The sequence below is a fragment of the Camelus bactrianus genome, chromosome 15 (genome assembly GCF_048773025.1).
Source record: "Camelus bactrianus isolate YW-2024 breed Bactrian camel chromosome 15, ASM4877302v1, whole genome shotgun sequence".
NCBI lineage: Eukaryota > Metazoa > Chordata > Mammalia > Artiodactyla > Camelidae > Camelus > Camelus bactrianus.
The window spans coordinates 53,781,377-53,792,965 of record NC_133553.1 but is presented as its reverse complement, the minus strand read 5'-3'; the positions used below and the strand labels follow the sequence as shown (position 1 = coordinate 53,792,965).

The 11,589-nt window shown below is 40.5% G+C and overlaps 1 protein-coding gene across 2 annotated transcripts in view; it reads right to left on the bottom strand.

Annotated features, from left to right (window-relative positions):
• Positions 1-11,589, bottom strand: part of CCDC85A (coiled-coil domain containing 85A) — a 1,028,435-nt gene that overhangs the window by 618,355 nt on the left and 398,491 nt on the right. The gene's annotated exons all lie outside the window — the stretch shown is intronic.

Below are 11,589 nucleotides of genomic sequence, written 5' to 3'. Positions count from 1 at the left end.
GGCCACAATAGGAAACTAATACAGCACCATTTAAAACAAAGCACTTCCTTTTTCTCTATATTGTTGTAGTTATCACTGTCTGTCTTCTTTTGTGGCTAGCTGGATACTTATTGATTTTTTTTCTTTTTGAGGCAGGGACATGTCTCTTCATCGATGAACCCTCCACCACACCTGGCAAGTCAAGTATTCATTGTAGGAGCATCAGCAAAGGTTGTTCAGATGCATCTGAAGCTCCATCTCCAGGGTGCCCACATTGTGGTGTGCCCTCAGGAAAAGCAAGAAAGGAAGGCCACCTCCAGAAGAGATCTTTATCTGGGGTTATCTGGGGAAGTGACAGATCACAAACATCTGGACATCCATTGTTAACACCTGCCTCCCTGGTCCCTTAAAGTGTCTTTGAGAGCAATAACCCCAGGAGCAGAGAAAAGGAGGAAAGTGCTAAACACTGAAAATGCCTAACAGGTCTGACCTGTGAGGCAAACTCCAGCAGAGCTGGCCCACCCCTGCCTGTCCCAGGGCAGCCCCACCCCTACACAATCCAGAAGTTGTCAGTCCCTTTGCTCAGCTGCCTGAAATAGATGTAGTTAAGAGTCTCACAAGTAAAAATGCCTCTTCACACATTTGCTCAGTAAGATTGCTTTTCTCCTAATGTAGAATTCGGCTGCCCTGAGGGAGTGCAGGTTTGATTAGGAAGTCTGATCTTAGGCAGACGGACAGTCTCCTGGCAGCATCAATATTACCAGGGATGTTGGCTCATAATGCCCCCATGTAATTAAAAATGATAAATGACAGAGCAGAAGCTGAGCTACACTCACTGCCTTTCGGAAGAGAACTTTCTAAAGGGTCGTGTCACACTGTCCTGGAGGAGAACTATCATGGATGAGGCGCACAATCTTATTGAATCAACTATGGGACAGGTGTTTTTATCCCATTTTACAGATGAGGAGTCTGAGGCTCAGGCCAGACTCGACAGTTAGCATAGAGTGCTCACCAGAAGAAACAGGAGGAGGGTGAGGACTCTGCAGGTGAGCCTCAGGCCCCCAACCTTCCATGTGGCCTTCAAGGAGGGGCAGAGGGGTCTTCAGTGATGTATTCAGTGAGACCTGGGTTTTTGGAGATAGACGTAGAGCAAGCAAAGAATGAGAACCGGCTCTGAAGGTGACAGAAAGGTAAGTCAGGTAAAAATGATTCTGAAGAGACTGAGATCTGTTTCTACCATTTTCTCTTAAACATTCTTGATGGAGAATTTTAGCCAACCATCCTAGGATGACGTGTGAATAGGAAGAGCAGGAAACTTTAGATCATGGTTTAGGAATCTGTTATTAACGCTCCTAAATAGACTGTGCCATTCCTCAGAGGGGGTCCTTCCAGAGCTGAAAGTGTGGCTGACTGTGTTGCTCTAATCTACATGGAATGCCCCAGAGGGAAGGTTATAGAAAAGTGCAAGAAATCATGAAACCAATGTAGGTAGCAGCTGAAAATAAAACAAAAACAAAAACAAAACATTGGTTCTCTGGTTCATTGACTTTCATCTTCTCCCTGGGGCACAAAATCTCTCAACTGCATCATCATATCTCTGCCAGTCTTTCGCCTCCTGCTGTGGATGTGCACAACAGTATTTCTTATTCTGAGGGCAGTATGTCAGGTACTGTAGACATGACCTCACGTCTCCTCTCTCTTGCAGCGATCTGTGTGACGCCACAGGGCCCTGAGTATGTGCTGTTCGAGGGCTTTTTTAGAAAATTGCTGAACAGAACAGTCCTGAGATGTGTGTGTGCATGTGCACAAGCATTTGTGTATGTGTGGATCGTGCCTTTACAGCAATTAGAAGAGGATTTGGACAGTAAGAGTAGAAAACTAGATTAAAATATATCAATACAGACCAAATAAACGTGGCCATTTTCTCAAAAAAAAAAACCCTTAAAATCTGCAACAGCCAGCATCTCCTGTTTGTTCTTTAAGGAAACTATGCTCCTAATTATCGTATTCTACTTTTTCTAAGAAATGAAGTGCTTAGAAAGAGCACACTAATTTCTGAGTGTTCTGTCCAGCCTGTGAAGAGGCTGGAAAGAGCCTAGGAGACCAGACAGCAACTCAACTAGAGAAAAAGCCTGACCCCTAACCACCACCTCACCACGGGGACATCCAAGTGGCCCTTGCAGCTCTGTTACTGCACCTTTAAAATGAGAATGATAATTAGCATCGGTCATACTTCTCTGTATTAAAGCAGTGAAAGGAACACATTTTGAAAGGTTCACACTGCCACACTAAAATGCAGCTTGAATATTTTGTACGGATATCGCTCATCCCTCTGCTGCTGTGTCTCCCACCAGCAGAGGTGTTCCCAGGGTGCATCACTAATGCAGCAGGGGAAGCACAGCCCTTAATTGTTTCTATCCCTCTGGAGTTGTAAGAATCATCCAGATTATAAACTCAGGCTGAGATCAGGGGCTTTAAACCACAGCCAAACTCTAAGCTGCGTGGCAGTGGAGAGGGACATAACTTTTCAAATTGTACCTCTTCCTACCTCTCCACACCCACTACCAGAACCTCAGTTAGTCCATATGGAAACTTTGTATGAATTAGGAAAAGGCACCCCCTCCTGGAGTTGTGTCTGAAGTACTAAAGCATTATTAGCATCTCTCTCTTGCTCTCTCCCTCTCTCCTCCCTCTCTCTCTCTCTCTCTCTCTCTCTCTCTCTCTCTCTCTCTCTCTCTCTCTCTCTCTCTATATATATATATATATATGTATCTGTGTGTGTGTGTATGTGTAAAATAAGGAAGTTATAGATAGAGACAGAGAAGTCCCAAGATCTGCAGTCAGCAAACTGGAGACTGAGAAGAGCTGATGGTATAATTCCAGTCTAAGTCAAGTGCAAAGGCAGAAGACCAATGTCCTGGCTAAAAAGCAGAGAGCAAATTCTCCCTTACCCCACCTTTTTGTTCTATTCAGCCTTCAGTGGATTGGATGAGGGCCACCCACACGGGGAGAGCAATCTGCGTTACTCAGGCTACCTATTCAAATGCTAATCTCATCCAGAGGCACCCTCACAGACACAGGTAGAATCATGTGTGGCCAAATATCTGGGCACACTGTGGCCCAGTCAGGTTGACACATAAAATTCACCATCACCAGTAAGGTGCATGGTGGACCACAGGCTACACCCCAGCCCCCATCTGCCCATCAGCGGGGCACACGGTGTAGAACACAATCTACACACGCACATGAAGTGACCCTGCACACCATGTTAAGTACTACCTTTAGAAATGGCCCCCTCTTCTCCAAATCCAGAGACCTTGTAGCCCTGCCTTTGTGGCTATCTCAATCCCACCGTGCTTTCTAGGCTGATCATGGTTTGGACTCCATATAATACCCAGCAAAAGGTATTTCATCTTAGGAGTTGTTCCAGTGAAGCCTCCTTATAATTTTCACCTGGAGCCACCCAGACAAGCATCTGAGTTCTGTAACTTACGTAGGTCAAGGCTACAATGTTGAATCCTTCCTTTCAGTAACAGAAGCACAACCTTCCCCTCCACTGGCAGCTCTGTGCGACATATTCAATTTCCCCCCAAGCAAGGAATCAGAGAATAGAGAAAATCATAAAAGAAAACAACAGGAAGAGGACAAAAAACCAAAATGAGTTCACAGATTAAGGGATCACATAAATGAACAGGGAGATAAACAGAAATAACAACTGGCAAAGCATTCAGTGAGTACTGAGTCCCAGAAATGTCACTTGTGCAGAACTGCAGCGCACGAAATGAAACAGTGTTTACCCGCCACAGACAGGGTGCTGTCAAGTTCAGCATGTGTGCAACAGTTAGGAGAGGAGAGTGGGACGCCTGAAGAACGGTAGTGTTGGGCTGGCATGGGAAAACATCCAAAGCCTACCTTCGTCATGTCTCTAAAAAGTGGGAGGGTGGTGTGTAACATTTCACCATATAAGGTTCACACAGGCAATATCTGTTTCATGAAGCAAAGGGTTGAAATGAATGGCAGTTCCAAGTGAGTGGGGAAAAAAAAGGTTTAGATGTTGTTGGCAAAGAAATATAAACAATGCAACCAGGGAAAATGGGAATATAGTTCTTGCAGTGGTAACAGGCTTAGAAACCAAACCTGACTCTGGTGCGGAAATGTACTTTTTTTATGCTGGAAGAATAAGCATACACTGGTTTGCCTGAAGGTATAGTATACTCTCAGTATTCATCCCTAAGGTCTACAAACCTGGAAAGGAATCTCAGACCCAAGAAGGCAGAAGCTTTGCAAAAGGGGACCTCAGGTGATTTTTCACATGCACAGTATGAAATTCTGGCCTTTTGCCTGCCAAATGGATGGCTCTCATGTGGAGATATATTTGCTGCTAGATCAACAGCTAGTCTTGTAAAAATTCAACCATAATCATAGTGACTGGGAAATGTAGTTCCAGGCCAGCCTGCCCACCAGAAATCAAGGACTGGGCTCCCAAATGCCCTTCATAACTGAGTCTCCATTTAGACAACCTGGACCTCAACCTCCTAGGGAAGAAATACCATTACCCTTGACGTTCTCCCCCGTCCATCTCCCTGCCAGCTCTGCCTGGGGTACTCTCCCTCCATGGACACATGCACATCCAGTGGGTATCTCAGTCTAACCCATCCAGACCTGAACTCCTGATAGTCTCCCAAACTTGCTCTCCCTGCAGCCTTCCCCATCTCAGCAAATGATAACTCTATTCTCCCAGTTATGCAGACCAAAACCAGGGAGTCATCCTTGACTTTCTCTCTCGTGCCCTCATCTAATCATCTGTAATTCTCTTGCCTCTGCTTTCAAACAATATCCAGAATTTGACTGCTTCACACTACTTCTGCTGTTACCAGCCTAGTCCAAGCCACCACCATGCCTTGCCTGGATTATGCTGTAGCCTCCTAATTGCACACCCTGCCTCTCCCTTTGTTACCCTTGGTCTGTCTGTTCTCAGCATAGGTTAATGTAAGTCAGATCATGTCACTGCAATATGCAAAGCTCTCCAATGCCCCTCCATGAAACCCAAAGTCCTTAAAATGACCTAGAAAGCCTTGCACATCTGTTCTCCCCTTACATAACTAACCATGATCTCCTTTATTCGAGAAGTAACACATAAATGTTCATTTGATCATGCCAGAATGATAAATTGAGCACAAATACTTTCCTCCTTTTTTGGACCTCAGCTGTACACCATAGAATTTTTTGTAGCAATTAGAAGCAAAAATCCAAACATACTTACAGCAAGTATAGAGTCTAATTTGTTTTAATGTACTGTTTAGTAGTGGAAAATGTAAGATATGCAAGATTTAGGAATATAATGTATGTAAATTAAAAATGCATATATGCAAAACCACAAAACACTATATATTCTTGAGGGAAACATGTATATCCTATATATATATATATATATATATATGCTAAGCACACTGGAATGGCTGCTTATGGAAGAGAGGGGAAAGAAAGCGGGGATCAGGATGAAAGGAGGAGAAATAATAAAGCAAGAGAGCTTCCTGGCATCTATATGGTGATAATGTGCCATCAACTGGGAAATATTACTAATTTGCCAAATATACAATTTTACATTCTAAATTCTTTTTCTTTTTTGAAGAGGCACTCAGAAACATTTATTGAATGGGTTAATGAAAAGGCATTGATCTAAAATTAGTATTTAGAGCAATAGGACAGACTGAGATGCTTCCTTTTGTGCTTCTATATTCTGATCTAAACTCAGATTTGTCTGTCAAATTGGCAAGCATTAAAAAATTGTAACAAATTTTGTTAGCCAAGTTATGGAGAAAGGGGCACTTTCAAATTACTGATAGGAGTGTAAAATGGTACATTTTTCTTAAAATCAGTATTTATTGAGATCCATAAAAATAGTTATAGCCTTTAACCCAACTTCTACTTTTATGAATTTATCATAAAAATAATTTACATCATATTTATATAAGATGATTTTGAGCCACTATTACTTGAAATAGCAGAAAATTGCAAATAATGTAAGTCAATTATATTGGTTAGATAAATTATGATATATCTATATGATAGAATTAAATTTAATTAATATGTAATATATAAGAAAATGTTTATGATATATTACTAAGCAGATGTAGCATTCTAAAATATGCCATGTAATACCAACTTTGAAAACAGGAAGATTATATATTAAAATGTTGATGTAGATCTCTGCCTTAATATATTAATCCAATGAATATTTTGTGGTGGAATTGTGTACGATTTCTATATTCTTTGTCCCTATCTATAGCACATACATATTTTACAGAAAAATATTAGAACAACAAACATCGTGAATACATCAATTATAATTCCACCTATCATACTATTATATCTCAAAGGCATGAAAAGATGGTTATTTCCATGCTAAATTCTTAAAATGACATGCTTCCATCTTTGCAGAATTCTCAGATCTTTGTCACGTGTACATTTCAATCATTACTCAGTCATACTTTGCTGGGTCACCTTGAGCCACTGCATCATTCCATGTTAATAATTAAATAGAAAGTCATTTTGAGATAAGAATAAAGATAAACAACATATTCCCTGTAATTTTCTAGACTTTAATCAAGAATCCATTAAACATTTTGTGGAGGTTTGTGACTAAAATCAAGGGTATCCATTTCATCATCAACGTGGGTGTTCTACAGTTCAGTCATGTCAGGACAAAAGAGAAATGACAAAGCATTATGACGCACTTGAAGCTAAGAGCACTATTAAAACCCAGGTTGCCTTTTACTTTAATAATAAAGAATAAATGTTATTTAATTTTTTTACTCTGAAACATAAAATCCTGGAGGGGTGGAGAGATAAGCAAGGCTGGGTGGCATCAGAATTCAAACACTGATAAATTTTCTATTCTTCTATGAGTAATAGCTAGTTTTAGTATCTCATCACTTTAATAAATAAATCTTCTTGGGGGAAAACTAAAACACCTCACACATAAAAACTAGCCTGAATCCAAATTTAACTTTCACTGAGAGCAAATGTTACCTTAAATCACATATTTTAATTTCAATCTAATGGGTATAGTCATAAAAACAAATGTGATATTTTCAGTCTATTAAACACACACCAATACAAAAATGAGGCTTGTTGGTAGTCAGAGGAAGGGTAGCATATTCCAAGGCAAAAAGTTTGCGGTTAACATCATCTGAAGGGTAGTATTTTTTAATGATTATTTACTATTCTAAGATGTTGCTAAGATTTTGAAAAGTAATGAGTTTTTGTTAAGTGCACATTTACAAACCAGTCTACCACCTGTTACTTTTAACTACTGGCTTCTTTGATGTAATTTTTTAAATTGCATTATGCAGATGACTTGAGTTATGAACAACCCATAAGATCAGATATATTTAAAACTTATAAATGCAGTTAATGTGAAAAACATTAAGAAATTGATTTTGATGTCTTTCTTTTTAAAAAATGACAACGCTATCTAGACCTGTAACTCTTATGATATCTCCTTCTTCACATAGGAGGCATAAGCCTGTCCTTTATATCACATATTGTTAAGGACTGAATGTATTTTCCCAAAGTCCATACACTGAAGCCCCAAACCCCACGCCTCGCCCAGTGTGGCTGTATTTGGAGAAGGGGCCTCTAAGGAAGTAATTAAGGTTAAATGAGGTTATAAAGCCGGGGCCCTGATCCCACAGGGCCTTATCATTCTCTTTCCTAGAGGTCACGTGTGTACAAAAGGCAGCCATCCATAAGTCAGAAAAAGAGCCCTCACAGGAACTAAACTGGCCAGAACCTTGATCTTGCACTTCTAGCCTCCAGAACTGGGAGTAAATAAATTTCTGTTGTTTAAGCCACCCTGTCTATGCTATTTTGTTGTGGCAGCCCAAGTAGACTAACAGATACTTATTTCTTGTAGTTTATATATTTGTTTGGTACTTATTTTGCATCAAAACAAATTTAGGTTATTGATTGATTGGCATCTACTAAATACAAGCTTCTTCTACTATCTAGACTTCGAATCCATTCTGCAAATTGGGGATTGTGAGCACATGGCGCCCGTGCTACCATTCTCCATCCCTAAATAAGTAGTAGACATTACTAATTGATCACAGCATTCTTTCCTACTGAATCTAGCCCAGACTTTATAATCTTTGTCAGCAATCCAAGCAGCCATCATCAATTGATGATGAGGTAGACTTTTAAGTTGAAACCTATGTATCTTTTGGGTATCAGACTATTAGCTCATTGAGTGCTTGGATATTATCTTATTTCTTTTTTATAGCCTATAACCCTTCACACGACAGAAGATCAGTAAGTAATCAGTAAATTAAATAAACTATATCCTGAGTATAAGCCTTCTATAAAGAAAGTTCCCTATGCAAGAGCTTTGGGCTTTGAGTCAAGATAAACTTGTCTTGACTCTGCACAAATGCATGAGAAAAAAAGCATCATGTGTACTTTTAACTTTTACAGAATTTTCATTAAGTATGAATAATGAAGTCATAATAAGGATCATAAGAATAATTCATAACTATAATGCATAATTCATAATAATAAATGGTGTATTATGCATCATTATATATGAAGTTCAAAGCTGGAAAATACAAGGACACAAAAGAGTGGAAAGCCCAGCCCCTTGCCTTGAAGAACTCCCCATCCAGTTGACACATTAGACTCTTTCACATGAACATTTCACTCACAAATGTGACAAGTGCAACTTCCAAGTGAACGGTTTTGATAATAGGAGCATAAGTGTTCAGAGGAAGGAGGGGAAGATTTTTCTTTCAGGCTAAAAGGACATTCTATAGATGAACCAATTCTTGAAAGGTTCAGTTTTCTTCCTCTATTTTGTATAACAGGCTCTCCTGTGGTCTTCTGTTGATTATCAGATTAGCTATTCAGGATCATTGCCTGTTCCCCAAACAGGTGCATACTCTCTACACTGCTCTGCCCCATCATATGCGAAGCAGATGGAGGGGAATGATTTTCTTAATCCTTGAGCAGCCTGGAAGATGCAGTGCGTCCTCCCTGGGGAGTGCGTCCTCCCTTGGGTGACTCGGTCTCCTGTGGTCAAAGTCTTGCCATCCTGATTTAAGACATTCTCATCTTCATTAGCAATTCACAGCAACAGTAAAGATGTGAGGCTCCGAAACTACTTTGGGGGTCAAAATCTAAAAACTAACAAACTGGTTGGGTTTTTTACCCTCAGACAGATACTTCTTAGGGCTACACTTAACTTTACTCAGTTAAGTCAGGAGAGCAGCACTTACATTTTTAACTAAAAAAGAATTTGGCCTTGCTGGACTAATGGTAATGAGTCACCATTATCCTTAAAATTACCAAGAAAATAGCCTCTCACCCATCACATGGTAAGTAATTAGCAAATTAGCAGTGTATATTTATCAGCATTTGATTACAAAGAGACTCTAAATCATTCTGTGAGTCTGATCATTTTCTTTTTAAGTGGAAACTAGATGAAGAAGAAAAAGTATCAAACTTCCCATGTATGAAGACTCAAAATACCCTTTAAGACCCTGAAACTCATATCAAGAGGCAGCCAGAGTTTTTAGACAAGTTCACTATAGTAGAGACTAAGAATCATGCCTTAGAGTACTTTTGCCCTGGCAGTCGTCCAGTTTATTTATAGAATGGGATAAAAGAAAAGAAATATCCCCAGGCTCCATGGTGGGTGCCATAAAGAGGCATTGCCTGTTTTCCTCTACATTAAACACACACACACACACACACACACACACACACATATACACAAATAATGTCCTGTTATCAAGGTGTAGAACCACATACCCTCCACCTTCAACTTTTTACCTTCAACCCCACTGCTGTAGGACACCTGGATCTCAGGATAAGAGGAACCCAGAATCTGGCTGATGGAGCTACATATTTTTAAGAATGAGGCTTAAAATGACTTCCTATTTGAGAAAACCTGGAAATTGATATCGCTTTCCCTGCTTAAAAAGGTGAAAAATTTTTATTACCAAGTGAATCACTTTCTCCAGCTGTAAACAAACAACTGAAACAGCACAAAGGACAGAAATACTGCAAAAAGGGAGAAGGAAGGGGTGAAGGCCACCATTCTTAATCTCATTTTTGAAGAGGTAAATAGGCACAGGACTCTTTCTGGTCCCACTTCTTCCACACCTGGACACAGGGGCAGAAGCAGGGCTGGCAAGAGCATGCACCCAGCCCCCCACACCACCTGCTCTCCCTCCCACCACCTGCTCAGCTGGAGAAATCATTGTGTAAGTGGTTTTCTGGCTCTTCTCAAAAGAGAAATCCCCAAAGGAATCCCCAGCAAGTGATGAGATATTTGGCAGGAGTCCCAGGGATGAGAGGGAAGAAGGAAAATAAAAGAAGAGGAAGAAAGTCAACATTTCTGAGTTCCTAGTTAATGCCAGACATGTTTAATCTATTTAATTCTAGTCTTCAGATATGAGACATTGGATTCAGGTGAGACCTAGATTTGACCCCCCAAATTTGCCACTTACTAGCTCTTTCTGAAAGTCAGTGATCTCGTCTGTAAAGTGGGGTTGCTAATAATCTTCTAGGATTATGGAGAAGATTATGTGAGGTTATGCATGTATCCTTAATGTAATAAGTGGTAGCAACATTTATCAAAAATTAGCTCCATTTTATGCATGAAATATGACTCGAAAGGGTGGGTAACTCTCCCACCAAGTGATACCCAGAAGACGGTACATTTCCTCCTGAGATGATGCTTGTGCAAAGCATCCCACAAGCATGCATGTCTTTAAAAGGCACAGACATTCTATACATTCAGGAGTCACTTATCAAACTCCCTTCATAATAACGTGAAAAAATGATCTTTGAAAGCAACCTTGAGATCCTGCATGTCAGCCCCTGCCCCACGCCATCCTAGAGGTCAGAATGAGAACACAGGGTGCTGAGGGCTCCATGGAGCTCCTTCCTAACAGACAAGGCTCTCTTGTTGCTTTCCTCCACCTCTCTTGTGGATGTGTTCCCTTGCATTTTCTTCCCCAGACTTCAGCCGTAGCACTCCTGCCCCACTCCTTCTGATGGGATTCTTACCCATGGATCTTGTGGTAGAAACAGAATTCTCACCAAATATTATACTTTCTCTCCTACATTTCCTGACTCCCATAAAATTACAGGGCCATCTGACTAGTTCTTGCCAGTAAAATGTAACCAGAAGTGACATGTATCACCTTTGCAGCAAGGCAGTGAAAAGCCCATGCAAGATTCTCCAGTCTTATTTCTCCTGCTATGGAGCATAAAGTCTACATGTCCTAGATGATGCAGATACTAAAATAGCAGAGACTTGGTTAGCTCGGGTCCCTGAGTGACTGAGTGGAGCAGATCATCACACCAAACTGCACTGGATACCTGGAATAAGAAGTAAACTTACATTTTGTTAAAACAATTATTTGGGGCTGTGTGTTATTACAGCACAATCTAGCATACTCTAATTTATGCAAAATTCAATCCCTGCCTATAAGTTACAAGTGCGTCTCTTGTTCGTGGCCACCTCTCCATGACTCCCATGTTAGTTCTCATTTTGCCTTTTTGATCCTAGCATGCTTTTTAGCAAGTGCAGAACCTGAAGTTCTA